At 39.0% G+C, this 16,995-nt stretch overlaps 1 long non-coding RNA gene across 1 annotated transcript in view; it reads left to right on the top strand.

Annotated features, from left to right (window-relative positions):
- Positions 1-421: 421 nt before the first annotated feature.
- LOC104145088 (uncharacterized) overlaps positions 422-16,995 on the top strand; it is a 60,234-nt gene continuing 43,660 nt past the window's right edge. The window contains exons 1-4 of the long non-coding RNA XR_694239.2: positions 422-1,382; positions 4,426-4,529; positions 7,167-7,275; positions 8,719-8,756. This is a non-coding gene — a long non-coding RNA (uncharacterized lncRNA). The remainder of the gene's footprint in view (positions 1,383-4,425; positions 4,530-7,166; positions 7,276-8,718; positions 8,757-16,995) is intronic.

The raw sequence follows: 16,995 nt of genomic DNA, 5'->3' as shown, positions 1-16,995 counted from the left end.
GCTAGTGCAGCTGCATCAGCCAAAGACACCTCTCTTCCCTTCTCCCCTCTGGCCCTAACTGTGCCAGCAGAATCCTTTTGTACAAAGGTAGTCTTGGTGTATGGAAGACACAACTAAAAATCCATGCCGAGGGAGCACAATCCAGCTAAGTTTTCAAAGAGAAGAGCAGATCTGGTTATGACTGAAACACCGACATAGGGAGAATATATCCCACATGAGCAGAACGTTTGGCCCAGCAGAGAGGCAAACTCCAATTCAGTTCCAGTGTTGAAAACTGAAGTCTGAAAAATTCAAATAAGGGGAATAAAATGCTGTTTGTTCGCAGTGACAGCAATTGATCATCAAGGAAGAGAGAGAGAAAAATTCATCCTTGTGAAAGCTTTTAACAAACATATTTTAGCTCAATCATCCAATTATTGGGTTTTGTAGTCAGGATCACCATAGGCTGTGTAACAGCACGCTTGGATCTTTGCGTGTTCTTTACATCCAGTATTAAAAAAGAGGTTCTGACCTTGCAAACATACAGTGATTACTATTCAATGCATTCTTTACCTTTGTCCTTTAGGATCTGGGTTTTCTTTTTAGCTTTTTATATTAATCATTTGTGTTACTCGTGCCCTCCAGTGATAGCTAGATGTTAGGTATAGGTACGTTCCTGATGGATTTTGGCATTTACTGCTGTATTGTAACGCTACGCATAAGCCATTTCTGGACCTGTCTTCTCAATGATGTCAAGCACTGACGTTCTTATTGACTTGAATTATATTCTCTGCTGTGTTTGCAGCTCTTCGCTCCTCCCTGTTTAGATCGTTCTTGTAGAATATATCCATCTTGCTTGGAGAAGAAATTTTAAAAATTCAAAGTTCGCATCTTATTGAAACGTGGCTGTTCATATAAATGCTGTGATTTATTTCCTACCTGGGTAACTGTTCATATAATTGCAGTGAAACAATGCATGTGAAATAGTTCTTTGAACTATAATTTTGTGTAAAAACCAAAAAACACTGTACAAGGTCTGACCATGTAGGTTTGTCTCCCACCATAGACAGCAGTAAGTGTTGGTTGTGGAGAGAAGAGCGTGACAAGGAAAGCACACACTGATATTTCTCCAGTCTGCTCTCCTGCATGCCTAGTGTTGTTTTCCTTTTTTTTTCCTCCGTTTTTCCAGTTTTCTAGTGACCTGATCTTGTGAGTTGAGGACGCTCGCACCTCTCACAAAGTGCTTCGTATGATTTTATGAAAGGTGTATTAATCTTGCAAGGTATTAATCTTGCAAGGTCCCAGGCATTTGAGTTTAAAGTTGCACAGAAAGCTTGACGTCACTGGCAACCGCTGAGTTAAGATGGACATCCCTTGGGGACAAACACCACAGAAGTGCTCATGTAAGTTTTAGGGGGGTCTAACATGAGTATTATTATTATTTCAATTTTCACTATCAGGGAAACTGCTTGTTGTTAATCCCGCTTGTGTTATATGTACAGGAATAATCTCTTTAGACCCTGGAAACTTTACATTTCCTTTTAAAAGCCCACAAGGGGAAACTCAAACACACAATCAGTGCTTGTATTCTACTTGTCTCCATTTCCAGACTCTGTTTCCAGCTTTTGAACAGCTGCTTCTTCCATTTTCCTTCTGTACCTGCTAAGCAAGGAGTAACCGAACTCTGAGAGGAGAAAATGTTAATGAATTCCACTGGTGGACTTCTTTTGTCCAGTCTAGAATTCTGGTTACTGGATAACATTAAAGTAAATCAACTTTTTTGAAAAACTAAAAGTTCTGAAATTCAAATAATATCCTGCTATTGTGAAAGCATAGTGGAGTTGTACTTGCTTTATGAACCCTGTTGTTGCCAGTAAAAGGGCCTTATCCTCTGTCAGGAACATTCCTAATCTTGCTGCAGACATGCTTGGAGCATGGAAATGTATGTCATAATGTTTTCCTATTTAATTGGTCTGATTTTATTTAGAGAAGCAGTTAGAGTATTAGGAAATGCCTTCAAAGCAAGTAGGAAAAGATTATTTGCAGGACAGGTAGGAAGCTGTTTTCTCACTGGGATCTTCAGAAAGCCAAAATTTGCAAAGCTTTCAAGATGGCTGGGGACAGGATTGACTTCTTGTTAAATCAGATAGGGACCTAATTAGAGATTTACGAAAGCAACAAAGCACCCTGCAGCAGGCTGTTTCCCTGCTGGGAGAAAACTCACTGTAACATGAGGATAAGGCTAATAGCAGCTACTATGAAGAAAGAAAAAACATGTCCCTTTTAACTGTTTTAAACCCTCAAGCAATTGGATATCACTGGTCAGGGTTTAGAGGAGATGGCTTCACATACCTGATACGAAAAGAGGAGACACAAATCTGTTGCCAAAGGCCACAAAAAAGATTTGAAGACTTAAGGTGGTCAGCAGAAGAACAAATATCACCCCATCAGGTAGAGGGATGAATTAGCCTTGTGGTTACTAAACTTATGATAACAAATCTGCTTAAAGACTTGCTTCCTCATTGGGAAAATAACCTTTGAATGGATCTCTGGAGCAAGAGAAAGAGATCAAGGAAAATGTGTCAATTTGGGATAATAAAGGAAGCAGAAGGGCCATAAATAGAGTAGATATGCATTCCTAGGCAGCAGCCACTTTTTCTTTTTTTTTTTTTTTTAAGCAATTGACAGTGGCCCTCAAGGTGTTGTTACACGTGATGGGTTCTACTATTTGTTGAAGCAGTTTTCACACTTGATATGGTGTTTCCTTTTATTGCCATTTGCATAGTATATGACCCTTTTTTGCTTTTGTGTATGTGAAGCAATCTCGTGATAGAAATGTGAATGCGTGGGGGGAAATTATCCATGCTCCATCTGTTTTAGTGAGTTCAGGTTCTAAATACATATTTTTATGAATACATTTTTACAAATGGGATACCAAGACTAATCTTAAATTTTGATTTTGCAGTTATTTCCTTTTTCTAGTGCAACAAAAAAAACCTGAAGTCCAGAAACTGAGAAAGCATCAGGGCTGAAATTTTTGCAGCTTCAGTTAGAAACATTCTCTCATAGAAACTGGCATTCATAGCTCAGAAACAACATTTCTGTGTTCAGCATGAGTTAGGCAGTCTGGCATGGTGGACCTTCTTTTGCACTTTCTGGATGCAAAAGTGGTAGTTGTTGTTTGCATGTGTGATATTGTGATTATTTTAATACATTACAGCACCAAAAATAGTGTCCTGAAAGTTTCCATAATGAGAAAGAGTGAACAACAAAAATTACTGAAAAGATATTTGATGCAGATGAAAACAGATACTAAGCATGATACCTAATATACTTATTTAGCACTGAAGAGGTGACAGAGCTCATGCCTATATGTGGTATCATTTTAGATGAAAACAAAGCTTGTAATTATCTTCCCTATAGATTTCGATGCTTTAGTAAGGCTTGCGTGCTTAAGTAATGTATGCATGGTCCGCTAGTTTAATTTTTATAAACTTTATTGATTCAAATGTTGACTTTACTACCACAACATTTATGTCCCCGTCTAATCAGGCTACATGTTTATTATTTCAGTTCTGCATGTTTTAGTAATTGGATTGTGTACCTTAATGGCACAATAAGGTTTTGCATAGTTTACTAAGGAAAAATCTGACTTGACACTGTTTCTCCTATTTTAGTGAAACATTCTTTATTTTTCTGGGCCAATATGAGCTTTTCTGAAATTACTGTACAGCAAAAGTGTATGATCAAGTTGAAGGGAATGAAATGAGACTAAATCCATTAGCTCTTTCATCCCAGCATTATCCCCCTTATCACTTGGGACTTTCCTCTGAAGCTGCCTTAGCCTGATGGAGCTTTCCAGTTTCATGGAAGTGGACCAATTTCTATATTATACTCATGGCCTGATGCTTGAAGATGAAAATGGCTGAGCTCAAAACTTTCAACAAATATTCAGATTTCTCTCCTCCTTCCACATCGTTATCGTAGATATAGTCCACAAAAATCATTCGTTCTTTCTTAACTTCAACTTCACTTTCCAGCTAAGATTTTCAAACAGGATTTGTGATTTGGGGTGCCAAACTGAACATCTCCAGTGAAAGTTAGATGTGTATCCAATTGGACATATTAGAAATGAGACTTCCCAACTTGCTAGTCAGTCTTGAAAACCTTAGCCTTCAGCTTTAGCAAAGTCTAAGGTCCGCTGGTCTTCTCTTCTGTCCTTATGACAAATCTTTTATCCGTTGTTTACTCTTCCATAATAGGACTTGTATAGAAATATGCAGTATAAATATTGCATAGAGTTGTTTTTCATCTCCGAATGTTTTTTAAAGCTTAGTAATTAAAAAAAATTAGTCACCTAAGTCTGACTTTTATCACAATATCAAAAGACTTTCTTTAGATTTGTCCTCAAAATATGCATGTTGATTCAGAAATTTATTCTTGCAGATGCACTCCATGACAGACAGACACTCCATGACAGACAGACAGCCTTTGTGAGTTGCTAGTATTACTGGATGAACAATGCGTTTTTGGGAAGAGAGATAATCCAGGTATCATTTGAAATCTCTACTTTTCTTGTTCATGTTTTATACTACCAGAGGGGCTGTTCAGCTTATTTTTAAAATAGATGATATGATCAATACCTGTATTAATGTAATTTATTGATTAAACTTTACGTAGTAATAGCTTGACTTTTATGTTTCAGTGGTATTATGTTTTAAGCAAGTTTCGTTATGCATTTTTTTTAAACAACACTATAGCTAAAAATAGGTATGACAGGTTGATCATGTTTTGGCAAGAAGAAAGTGTAGGTTGGGTGGCAAGTATTTTTTTTCTCTGCCACTCTTCTCCCTTTCGCCCACCACTTCTTAAACTTTGCAATGTAGGCATGTTGCATCTCGTAAGTTAGGCTAGATTTGTGGCTGTTGGGGACTTGAGCGTAAGGGCTGTATGGAATGTGTCAGTGCTGCTGTAAGAGGTGTCCATGATTTAGTAGGTGGCAATCTCTCTTTAGAGTCAGAATTGAACTGCCGACCCAGTCTAGTGTTTAAGAGACTGTGCTGATGGAGCTACTGTGTTCTGGATGAAACTTAAACCCCAGGTCCTGTCCATTTGTGGTCATTAAAAATTTCTGGCATACAGCCTCTCCTAAACTGCTATATGGTATTGCATTAAGTGTTGTATTTCAGGAGTGGATTAAGAGATCCTTTTGTATGGTTTCTAAAGCACTTTAGGATCTTTTGGGATGAAAAAATACTATATAAATGTAAGTTACTATAATAATAAAATGAAAACACTCTCTTCTTCACCTTTCAAACAGGAGTACATCACCTTTAAAAAGAACAAAACCAGCTTGAGATTTCTTTAGTGTGTAAACTCAGAAGATGGTGACCAGATGTGAGTCAAGATCAGCTTTAAATCAGGGTTTAGGTTTCCAGTTAAAGGCTGAACCTTGGCTGGGTTTCAGATTCTGGTTTAGTGACAGGAAAATCTCATGAGGGTCTCCAGCAAGATTTCATCCCAACATTGTGAAAATTTCATGAGATCACCTGTTCTCATGAAATTGTCATATTGGCCCTCACCTTCACAGAGGACCCTTCTCCCCAGCTTATGAAAGATAAGGGCCTGGAGGGACTGGGTTTAACTCTTTGAATATGAGTTAGCTCTAAAACCTGGATGGCAGGGGTTCATGTCTGGTAGTCTCACTGGGGCCTTGTTCTAATACTAGACATAGAAATAGATTTGGATGAAGAAAGAGAAGAAAGTGCTATAGAAAATCCTGTAGCTCTACTGCTACATATTTAACATAAATCTACAAGTCTTTGCTGGACATTTTTAAGTGCCACTTGGTAAGCCAAACTGTGTAGGTACTTAGCACTTAGGCTTAGATCTAAACTATCCACGCATCATTTAAGAATATTCGCAGCACTTTGGGAACCCAGTGAAACACATGCCTTCAATCCATCGCTTTCTAACTCTGTAATAATCCATTTTGCTGAATACTTGACTTATCTTTGCACAAGTCAGCACATTTCTGTCACACGGGCTGGCAGTACTTGTCTGGGCAATATAGGAGTAGATTGACATTGTCTGTAATCATGGCATGCAACAATCTGCAGGCTTCAATGCTATCTTTGCCTCATCTCCTCCATTTACTGTAGAGTCTGTGGCAGAGGAATTAAAGTGTTTGGACAGAAGGGAAGTACATGCTAAGTGCCAACTGTAAAAGAGACTCCCTCTAGGATGGCATAGTTGAGAAAAATTTCCCTCCAGAAGTTAAAGAGCATGTGGTAGAAAAAGCTAATGTGGGGATAACTGAAACAGCTGTACTGTAGTCTGCAAATGTTGGCAGAGATATTTAGCTGTTTGAAAACACAGCTGACTAGTAAATCATGAGGTACAGGGAGGAGCTCAGGTGAAAATACTCTGCAGCAAAATAATGTGCTATGAAATCAGAAAGCTCATGCAAATAAAAGATCTTAGAGTCAATTCTGCCATCGATTGTACTCACTTAGGTAGGGCTGGCTGGAACACAGTAATTCTTCCTTGGGAAAAAATTCCTTATGTTTGACATTGCTTTTGTCTTGCATTGGAGTGAGGCCTCAAGCTCAACACATTTTAAATGAAAGAAAAAATTCAGCTCAGAAAATCCAGCAGTTCAGTAGCTAGGCAAGTTTGTTAAATGTGGGGGTTCAGGAACGTGAACCTGTGTGTTCACTAATTATTCTGTTCCCTCTGACCAGCTACTCCATTTTGGATCCCCAAAATCTCTCTAATATTTTTTAAATGACATCTACTCACAAAATGGTCTGATGGACAGATCTGCATTTTTCCATTAAAAGTGGTTTTAAAAGTTCTTTACGTGATCTTACTTTTTTCATCAGTAGGTGAATAGGTGTAAAGGAATGTTACTATTTGAACAGTAGGACAATATTGTATAGGAGAAACTGGTGATAATAGGTCAAAAATTGTATAGCTGTTATAGTTGGTAGGTGCAACCTGTGGTTCATGACAAAATCATGAACCAACTGGAGAAAATAAAATCTTCCTAATTGATTCATCAGACTTGATAAAGTGTTCGAAAATTTCAGTTTCTGTTAAAGCTACAGCTTTCAACATTTTGATCTATATGTAACGTACATGAGCTTGGAATATTTGCATGACTTTTTCTGTGTCTCTGGAGCTAGTGGGAATATTTGGACTGAGAACATCACAGGACTGGGACCAGGAACATCAAAATGTATGCATGTACTTAAAGTTGTTCCAGCAAAGGAAACCCACTTTCATTGAAGTGCTGTAAGTTGATCTAAGTGAGTTTTCTGATGTAATGAACTTTATCACTTTGATCCCCATGAAGAAAGCATCTGAGTCAGATATAGTCAGAAAAACATGTAAATCTAACGCTGCAATAGGAACATTTGTTTAAAATGAGTAACACATCTTGATAGATTTTTTAATAGCTAAAATAAAGTTTAGGCAGTCCTGAAAGCTTGTTGAAAAATGAATGGATAAAACATGTTTTAGCTCAAGAGTCAGCTATTCAGTCAGATTTCTTCTTTCTTTTTGGTTCAATATAATAAAAAGTTAAATCCTCTGAAGAGTCGTTGTACCAGACTGACTGGGTCTGTTATGGTAGAGCACGTGCCTAGCATAAAGGACCAGTTTCATACAGCTGATTTTCATGGCAGTAGAAGCTCTGAAGCAAAGAAACAGATGCTTGTTGTATTCTGCTAGTGCAGCCAATGGCTATTTCATAGCTATTTGGAAGTCTGCAATTGAACAGAAAGATGAGAGTGTGTGTTCTACTGGTGCACAGAGTTCTTTCCTACAAGGGTTTATGCAAACAATTGAAAATATGTATTATGGAATAAAGCTTACGCTTCTTTTTCCCATCTCTGCCTCCTATGAATATATTAAAACCAAGTCTCTGGCAACTGCTGATTTTGATAACAAAATTGGACAGTCAGTAATATGTTTAGCATATTTATTTAAGAATATTTAAGTGTCTATCAGGTTATCATAGTTTTTGGTAAAAAATACAAAATTCAAAGTTTAATTACGTGGTTCTCAGTGAGAGGCATCTGCAGCCAGTTCTCCCTCAAGTTATCAGCTGATATATTATCAATTAGCCAACAGATTGACCAAACACATCTATATTATGTTTTGTCTAAAGACTGCTGAATCACATTGCCAGGTACTCTGAAACAGTGATGACTAAGTGTATTAGAAGAAGGGGCAGGATGGAGGTCAAGCAAACACAGAGAAAGCTCTGCTCCCTCTTGTGCAAAAGACCATTTTTTAAACTGTTTTCTACACAGCTGTGTTTATAATCTTTTCTGTATGACTTGTGTTTAATTTCCCATGCTGTGAGTACAGGTTTTCTTCCAGTAATACCATCAGAATGCTTCAATCTCAGTTCTTACACAGTGGCAATTTAGAGAAACCTAATATGTAACCACATTTTAGAGGGTAAAGAATTAAGGCATGATGGTTTTTTGAATCATCTGTGTTAATCATTTGTGAAATCATTCAGTGAACTGTGTTAGTTCAGTAGCTCACATTTAATAACTATGAGACTTGAATAGAAACTGGCTAAAAGAAAATGTAATACCTTGATTTACAAACACTAATTTTTTCAAGAAGCTGTGAGGGAAACATAGGTAACAAAATTTCCAGTGATTGTTTTGGCTCAATGGTATATAAACCTTGATTCATGTCATAATTTATGATTTCTTATAGGGAGCATGATACTGGCATAGCAAGAAACAGCAGCTGAGGTGAGTGGCTGACCAACAAACCCATTTAAGATGATGATAAGCACACCAATGATGAGAGGGTGTGAAGGGGTGAGACTTCCCCACATCTTAACTCCAGAAGCATTGATTAATGAATTCACTGTAAGCCCCTTGCTTTTGCAAAAGCTTTGGAGGAGATGAAGTGTGAATAGATGCATAACAGAAGAAGGCAGTGAAACAAGATAGTAAAGAGACTAATCCTTCAGCTGAGATGGGAGGGCATTGTGGAAGAACTAATTTCAGTCAAAAATATTAAGAATAATAGAAATAATTTCTGTACATGTAAAGAGAACACTAGTTTTAAGTCTAAAGGGATAGTTTCTAATAATAATCCAGGCAGAAAACTAACAGAAAGCATCCTGAATTTCTTTTTTTTTTTTTTTAATGACATAAAATTGAAATCAGGAATGTATATGGTTAAGAAGCTGATGAAATGTTAACTTCCATAATCTGAGTTTACTTTTTGATCCAAAGAGAAAACAAAATTCAGAAAAATAAGTTTTATTAATCTCTCTCTCTCCTGTATATGGTATGCAATTTAGTTATGGTCTCATCCTTCTGTTTTTCCCTGAATTCAGATTTTTCAAGTCCTTAGTGAGCACCAGAACCACTGTACCTTCTTCAGATAGAAGCAGGGTCAGACATAGGAAGGATTAAGTCCCCAGTTGAAGGGAGACATGTGGAGACATCAGTTGGTTCACAAAGCCCTTTTGTGTAGAACCTGTCTTCCCTCATGTTTGTTAAATTCCTCTGTAAAATCTTACCTGGATAGTGCCTCTCGGACAGCGCATGTATGTGTGTGCACGGGCATGCCTGTGGGGCTGGGTGGTGGTGGGGAGTGAGCCTCATTTGCAAATTTCATCAAGCTGAGCATGGATCCCATCTCTTACTTACATTACTTTCCTGACTTGACTGACAAGAATAGAGCATTGATCTGGTTGAAGTCTTTCAGAGCAAAGACAAGCTTCCTGGGTCACCACAGCTGATGTGGTAGAGGACAGATGCAGATGCTGAAAGTTAGGCATCTGGGGGCAGCTTGCTATTAAAAATTTAAATGCTTATAGGGTAAGAAGGGAGTCTCAAGGGTTGTATCTTTGGATTTGAAGGCCCATTTGAGGGCCCATTTGAAGGCCCTTTGGATTTTTCTGCCACGTCCTTTATGAGTCCGTAAAAGGACACACAGCTCCTTTTGCTATGTCTATCCCAACAAGCAGAACAGGGCCGCAGCACGGGCCAGCAGTTGTCCGTGCTTTTTAATTGTTAGCATGCTCCCAAGTGCAGCTCTGGCTGTGCTGATTACCGCTCTTCCAGACAACACACAGACATGCTTCGGGGGAGAGCATGTGCAAGGGACCATTCCCAGCAGGCAATTTTGACTCACATACCCTGGTTTTGAGGGGGTGGGGAAGGAAAAAAGAGAATATGGTATGTAGAGCTGAGACATGCTGTGCTGCATGGCCTCAGGGCCAGAGAATGGTCCCTGGTTGTTTTACTTAGTAGACATTTCCTGTGTGTCTTAATTCTCCATCTGTTGAAGAGCAATAGCAGCGTTTCCCTACTTTGTAAAAATAAGTGCCTTCTTTACTGTGCTACAGGAATAGGTGCTATTTAAAGTATTCACAAGACGTAAATAATATTTTTGCAGACCACTGGGAGAGTGCATACATGGAGAGAAATGTCTATCCTGCAGTCAGTATTTTGACTTAGGTTTCAATTTGCAGTTATCTCATAATCTGTAGTTGTTTACTGTTTCAGTTTGGCCTGCATTTTTGCAAAGTTCGAACTTAAAACTGAACTGGAGTGGAAAGGGAGAAAGGTTCAACTTCATTGTTCTGCCATTGGGTTGCTTCCTTTCTGGGCAGTGTAAAAAAAGTCAGCTGTCTTATTTTTCTTTTCCATGGCCAGGGCCAAAAAATGCAGGAAAATTAGCCAAGAGTAGGAAAAAATGGAGCTTTGCTATAGCTCCAGGGATCCAGGATGCTTGCCTTTCTCATCAGAGAGAGAGCAACTAGACTGATATTCTATTTTCCATCAATCAAGTCAGCAAAGCCAGGCAGAGCACTTCCTTTGACATCAATGCAGTGGTGACAGTTGTAGAGTTAATGCATTCCTTTTTAATGGAATACCATAAATCTAGGTTCAATGCTGCCAAAATAATGGCTGCAGTTCCTACTGCAGAAGTCAGCTCTCTCCTTGCTTTCCCATGGGCTTAAAACAGTTTGATTATAGAACTCATAGGAATTATTTACTGTTATTAATAAGGATCTTTAGACACTCTACAAGGATAGTTTACCTGTGTGAAGTGATGCTATTGCCTCTTGGGTGAACACACTACAGCCTTTTAAGAAATGCACTGTATTTAAACAGCTTCAGAAGAATGATTTTTCCTGTTTGAACTTGTAAGATAAATTCAGGGAGGCACAATTTATATTTTTCTAGGAAGATATCTGAAGTATGTCAGAGACTCCCTAGAACACCCGCAGCCTCCTAAGATTTAGTGTCTTATTTGTAAGGAAATATCTAAGGCAAAATTCAGAGGTAGGATACAGTAGGATACAGTGCTGATATGGGAGGAAAAAATTTCATTGATTCATTCACTAGCTGTATTATATTTGGGCAGCAAAGAAAAACCCAGGTATACCAGGATAATCAGCAAGTCATCAGATGAGATTTAGAGACACTTAGGAGGTGCAAAGTGGAGTTGGAAAACTTCTTTGCAGTCTTCGAGAGCTCTTTTGTGGATGTGATATACCGTGGTCCATGGGTGGAGGATACCTGAGGGTGGAGAAACAACGAGAGGCAAAGTCTGTGATGCAAGAAAAAGACCCAACACCATCGGGCACGATGGCAACTACGGTGCATTTTCCTCACTGTATCTAGATCTTCCTCCCCCTCTCCCACAAGAATTTACTTAATCCCCAGGAGGATATTACTTGGGATTGTCTAACTCACTAGAGTTAAACAGCTGTATAGCACTTTTCAGGCTCAAGGCCTTACCTCTAACTTACTGCCTTATTTCACTCTGCAAGATCATAAAGCACTTTTCACATCACAAGCCAGCACTGCTCTGGCACAACAAAAACCAGTGCTGTACAAGGTCCATTTAGAGTAGGGTATAACTGAAGCAATGCTTTTAACTCCTCTTTGCGTGGGAATCTGGAGACAGATGGTTGTTGCCCATAGGATAGGTGGTGTCAAAGAGGAGAGGTAGCCTCTGAGCCTTGGATAACATGTGTTTCAATTCAGTGCGCTTCCAAAGTGCAAGAGCCCAGCTGTGTGTTTCAGAGTGCATGATATAGGGAAGCCCCGAGTGAGAGCAGCAGCATTGCTGCCTTCCCACCCATGTGCGAGGAGTTCACAGACTTACAGGTGGTCATGAGAGCAAAACCTAAATTTCACCCACCCTCTAAAGAGAATAAAAGTTATTACCCTTATTTTACTGTGTCTTATTACATTTGGTGTTTGGCTTAAGAATCCTCAAGTCATCCTATGAAAATCTCAGCTTTTTTTTTTTGTTTGTTTATAAGTAAATGTCTAGGTCTGCAAAGAAAATGTGCAGGGTGTAAATAAAACATAAGCAGAAGGTAGCCTAGGGGTTCCAAGCCCTGAAGGTAGATAAGAAGAACCTGAAATATGTTGATTTAATTTTTGGAAAGGATTTATTTTTTATTAAATCAGCACTTGATTTTTAGTGGGAAATAAAGGCTTGATCTTGGCACATGAATATTCAACTTGCGTTTAGTTCATAAATAAGGCCAATAAGTTCATAAATAAGGCCAGTGAAGGTCAGGTTTGGAGAGAGATAGCAGGACCCACATGGCTCAAACCATAAGAAAGAAAAGGAGGAAGAGTGACATTGGCTCCAATTGCAAACACTTTGATTTGGCTGCAGGTAGGGTGGCCTGTGGACCAGATTTATGAAGACATGTCAGCAAAAAAGCATCGCACAGGAGGTTGCTCGAAATAGTGTCCTGATGTGAGTGTGTGGCTTCTGGGCCAGACCGACTTGTATCAGTGCAGCTAAGCATGGGCTCATCCAGACGGTCATGCTCTAAGCCTGATCCCAGGGCCATGCTCTGACAGAACCACAAAATAAACATGTGCACGTTTTCTGCTTTCTACAGCATGCCGGATATTAGTAAGCAGTTTTTTTAACTACTGCCCTTTTTTTACTTGCGGCTTGAAGGCCTTTCTGACCATAATTATGCCAATGACCTATTGTCACATCAGCTATTACAAACTGCATTTACTTGAACAAAAAAACTGATGGTGTTCTTTTTTATGGGACAGAAAAAAAAAAGAGTGGGCAAGCTTTCAAGAATCACAGTCAGAGTACAGTATGTCTGCATTTAATTATGGGGTTGGAGCAATTAACACTTGAGCTCTGCTTTGTTCTGTATTCCATGGCTGGTTGTTGAGAAAATACAATTCTCAAAAGCTTTCCATTTAAAATGTATTTAGCTTATTTTTAGTGAGTGTGGAGGGGTTTACGTACAACTGCTTGGGGCTGTGAAGGTTGGTTTAGGACTCAAGAGACCCTAGTTCAATTCAAAGTGTTCATTGTGACAGTGGAAAAGGCACTTGATTTGTACTGATGTCTCACTGTCCTCCCAGAATGTAATTTCTAGCTGTAAGGCAGGGACTCCATTAATTTTCAAATGCTTGTGATGAGGCCTACTGAAGCATCTCTGTCCATTCTCAGGTTTTATTCTTAATGTATTTGTCTAATATGATTTTTATTGTTTTTAGTCCCTGATAACCAGAGACCTTTTAACCAAAGCATTATACGATGTGTAATGTATGTAGCTTTGCCCCTCATTCATGAATGCTCTTAAACACCTAAGTCTGGCCTAATTCAAAACAATATTTCTTAAGCATGTACTTTAGGTTGAAACATATGCTTCAGACCCATTGAAGTAGAAAAAAAATTATGATACTAAAGACCTCGTTTTTTATTATTTCCCCTCACAACTTCACCTTGCAACACTTTCTTAATTGCTAAACAATTTTGGCTTGAACTTCTGTGTCTCAGTCTGCTGTACTGTGACCTAAAGAACAGTACATACGCATGCAGATATTAACTAGTCCCTTAGGAGCACTCTTGCACTGGAGAGTGAAGGAGGAGAAGGCGTATTTGCAAATAGCTATATTTTCTTTCACCAACTTAATTGCTTCTGTTTGGAGCTTTTAAAATCTCGCCTTACCATGCAGTCATTTTCAAGTGAGCACAGCATGACTGACCAAAAAAAATCTGTTTGCTTTTCTATTATAATTTTGGTTGTGATACTTTATTAGCGGGGACTGCTACACCCCAGAGGAGTAACATTTGGCTGGTTGTGGCACTTCTGGCATTTCCTAGCTTGTACTCTGATTAACTCTGTTATATTAATAAAGTCCTTTTAATATATTTTTGTGAGAGTAATTTCCTAGGGCTTTCAGGAAAGCACATAGAAAAACAAACTCCGTTACATAGCATCACACTGACATTCTGATGGGTTATCAACAGAGCTGGACCTTTAGACCTCTACTAAGCAAGCTAATGGAGTAACTGATAGTAGTACTAAGCTGTCATCCTCCTGAGAGGCTAGCACTAGACTATGTACCAGTTTTCATAGGTATTTGCTGACAGAGGAATAGTGAGACTCAAGTTGGGGATCTCAGGTTCCATTTATGGCTCTGGATACATCTTCCTCTTCCTCTCCCCTTCTCAAGTACAGCCCTTTACTGGGTCTCTTGCAGCCTCTCCACAGTATCCTCCTACCCCAGGACCCACTGCCCTTTCCTCATCAAGCTGGGCAGTCACTGCTCAGGTTTCTCGTTCCAGTCTAGTCTCATATCTGGGCTCTTCTTTCTTGCTTCCTAGGTTAGTCAGACACAGGGTCCTCCCCTCAGTTCTTTGTGTGCTCTGTCTGATTCTGGTCCCTTGACACACATTGCCTTTTCTCTGCCTGTTGACCTTAACATTGCCTCTGATGCAACAGCTCTCCTTTCTCACATCCCATGGTTCCCTCTCAGTCTCCAAATCCTGCCTCCTTGCCCAACTAGTTGCCTTCTGCCTGTCTTACCTTCACTTCTGCTTTTCCACCCTTGCCAGCCTCCAGTGTATATAGTAAACTATTGGTCTGTCTCTCCCCATCTTCTTCCTCCCTCTTCTCTCTTCCTTAAACTCAAAAAGGACAGATTGTGTTTCTGAACTGTCTTGCCTTAACCTTTGCCTTTAGCTTGGTACCTGACTCAGACCAGCTAGAGCTGGGAAATTTTTAGAAATGTGGTGAAACACAGCATATGGTTATTGAATATTCTTGGTAGTTGCTAGGTCACTGGAAAGGGATGCCTCCGTAGGTTGTCCATTTTAACAAACCTTTGGGGTTAGTTTTTTATCTATAATCTATTATCTATAATAATTTGTTATCGAGCAGAGTGCAGAAACTGTACATAGGTTCCCACCTACTCACAGACCTTTGCAAAGGAAACTTCAGATACCCTTTGGACTAGGAGACACTCTTATATTCTCTTACAGTTGTGGATATATTTTTATTCTGGAATAAACACTTGATCTAGTTATGGGAGGTTTCCTTATTCTTAAAATAACATAAAGTCCTCAGAAAGAGAGGACTCTTGCAGCTTTGTACTTGTGAGAATACCAGCCAAAGATAATTATCTGGAGTAAAATAGAAATGAAAGTTCAGAGAACATGATGCATAGTGAAAAATCACAGACCTGTAAGACATGTATTACTTATGTACACAGGATCAAACAGCTGCTGCTCCTGCCTTTTACGAAGCATCCCTGAACATGCTATTCTCTTCAGTGAACAATTACTGTATTTAGTGCTGTAGTCTTTCACTGAGCCCTGTGATGCTGATTCTTCACCTCTCTCCATAATTTCTTCTGTTAAAATGCAAGGAGTGATTAGGATGTTTTGTCCTATAATATCTTACCAAGCTTATTTCATCTCTGAGGGCTAAATCCACCCAGATTCGTACTCTCGGCTTCATACAGTGACTCACCATCAGTGAGATTTTTTTTTGTCTAGCTCATTAAAACAGACTCTTCCTCCCAACCTGGGGGGCAGCAGACCCTGCTCAAGTCAGGAGTGCAACATCAGGAACCATAGTTTGCAAAATTGCCACCTGATTCCTTTCATTCATAATGTGGCTTCCTTGCACAGAGGCCCAAATCTCCAGAGCTACGATGTGCCAGAACACAAGCACAGCTGCCTCCTCTTGGACCCAAAAGCGACAGAGCTACAGGCTGAAAAAAGAACCTGTTTCCTTCTCTGATTACAGCTGTAGAACGATTTCTAGAAATTGCTATTGAGAAATACATCAACATATTGTTGATTCCTTTGGCCTAGTGAGTGATGATCTAATTTCTGTTTAACTGACCAGCAGCCAATTTACATTTGGATCAGAGTTTGAAAAGTGGCTTATTTTGTGTTAGGATGAGCTGGTCATTATAAATGTGAACCGTAACAGCACTCAGGGATAAATCCTGCAAGATGCTGAATGTTCTTTGTATGGGAGTGCAGGTACTCAGTGCCATCTACCTAATTCTTTATATCATCAAATCACACCATTTCGCTGACGCTTATCTGACAATTCATTCATGAAGCCAATCCTGTAAATAGAGAAATATATATAGACAATATATTGTAGTATTCACTGAGGAAGCAGAAATTAATTATACACAGTGATCCTAATTCACACCTGCCTTACTGCAGCCTTAGGTCAATATAAATCCATTACCAACCCGAAATGGGCATGAAATGGTCTCTCAATTAATTGACTATTTTATTCCAGTTACTGTCAGTTAAAGATAGCAGGAATGAACTGAATGTCTTGGTCAGTCACAAAACAGATCTAACCCATTCCTTTCTCAGAAAAAAAAAAATCTGCATTAAGCTAATCGATAGTGGTGTAGTGCGTGACACAGCTGAAAAAACTGTTGGAATTAGTTAAGACAATAAAAATACTCAGTGTCCCTCATTAAAGGTCTTTACAAGAGTAACTAAAATTAAAGAGAACAGTTGAAAGATCAGAGTCAACAGCTGTTCCATTTTTAGCTATTTTAATTCTAATTCTCTGTTTTTTTAGATGCCATACGTAAGGGTTAAAGGAGAAAGAGCAATGGGAAGAAGACATAGTTCTTCAGGGGAAAAGGAATCAGTTAATTCAATATTGTTGTGTGAGAAAAGAACAGGCAGCACAGAGTTCTCTTG

This window comes from Struthio camelus, chromosome 2 (genome assembly GCF_040807025.1).
Source record: "Struthio camelus isolate bStrCam1 chromosome 2, bStrCam1.hap1, whole genome shotgun sequence".
NCBI classification, from domain to species: Eukaryota; Metazoa; Chordata; class Aves; order Struthioniformes; family Struthionidae; genus Struthio; species Struthio camelus.
This window is presented reverse-complemented; position numbering and strand designations above follow the sequence as displayed.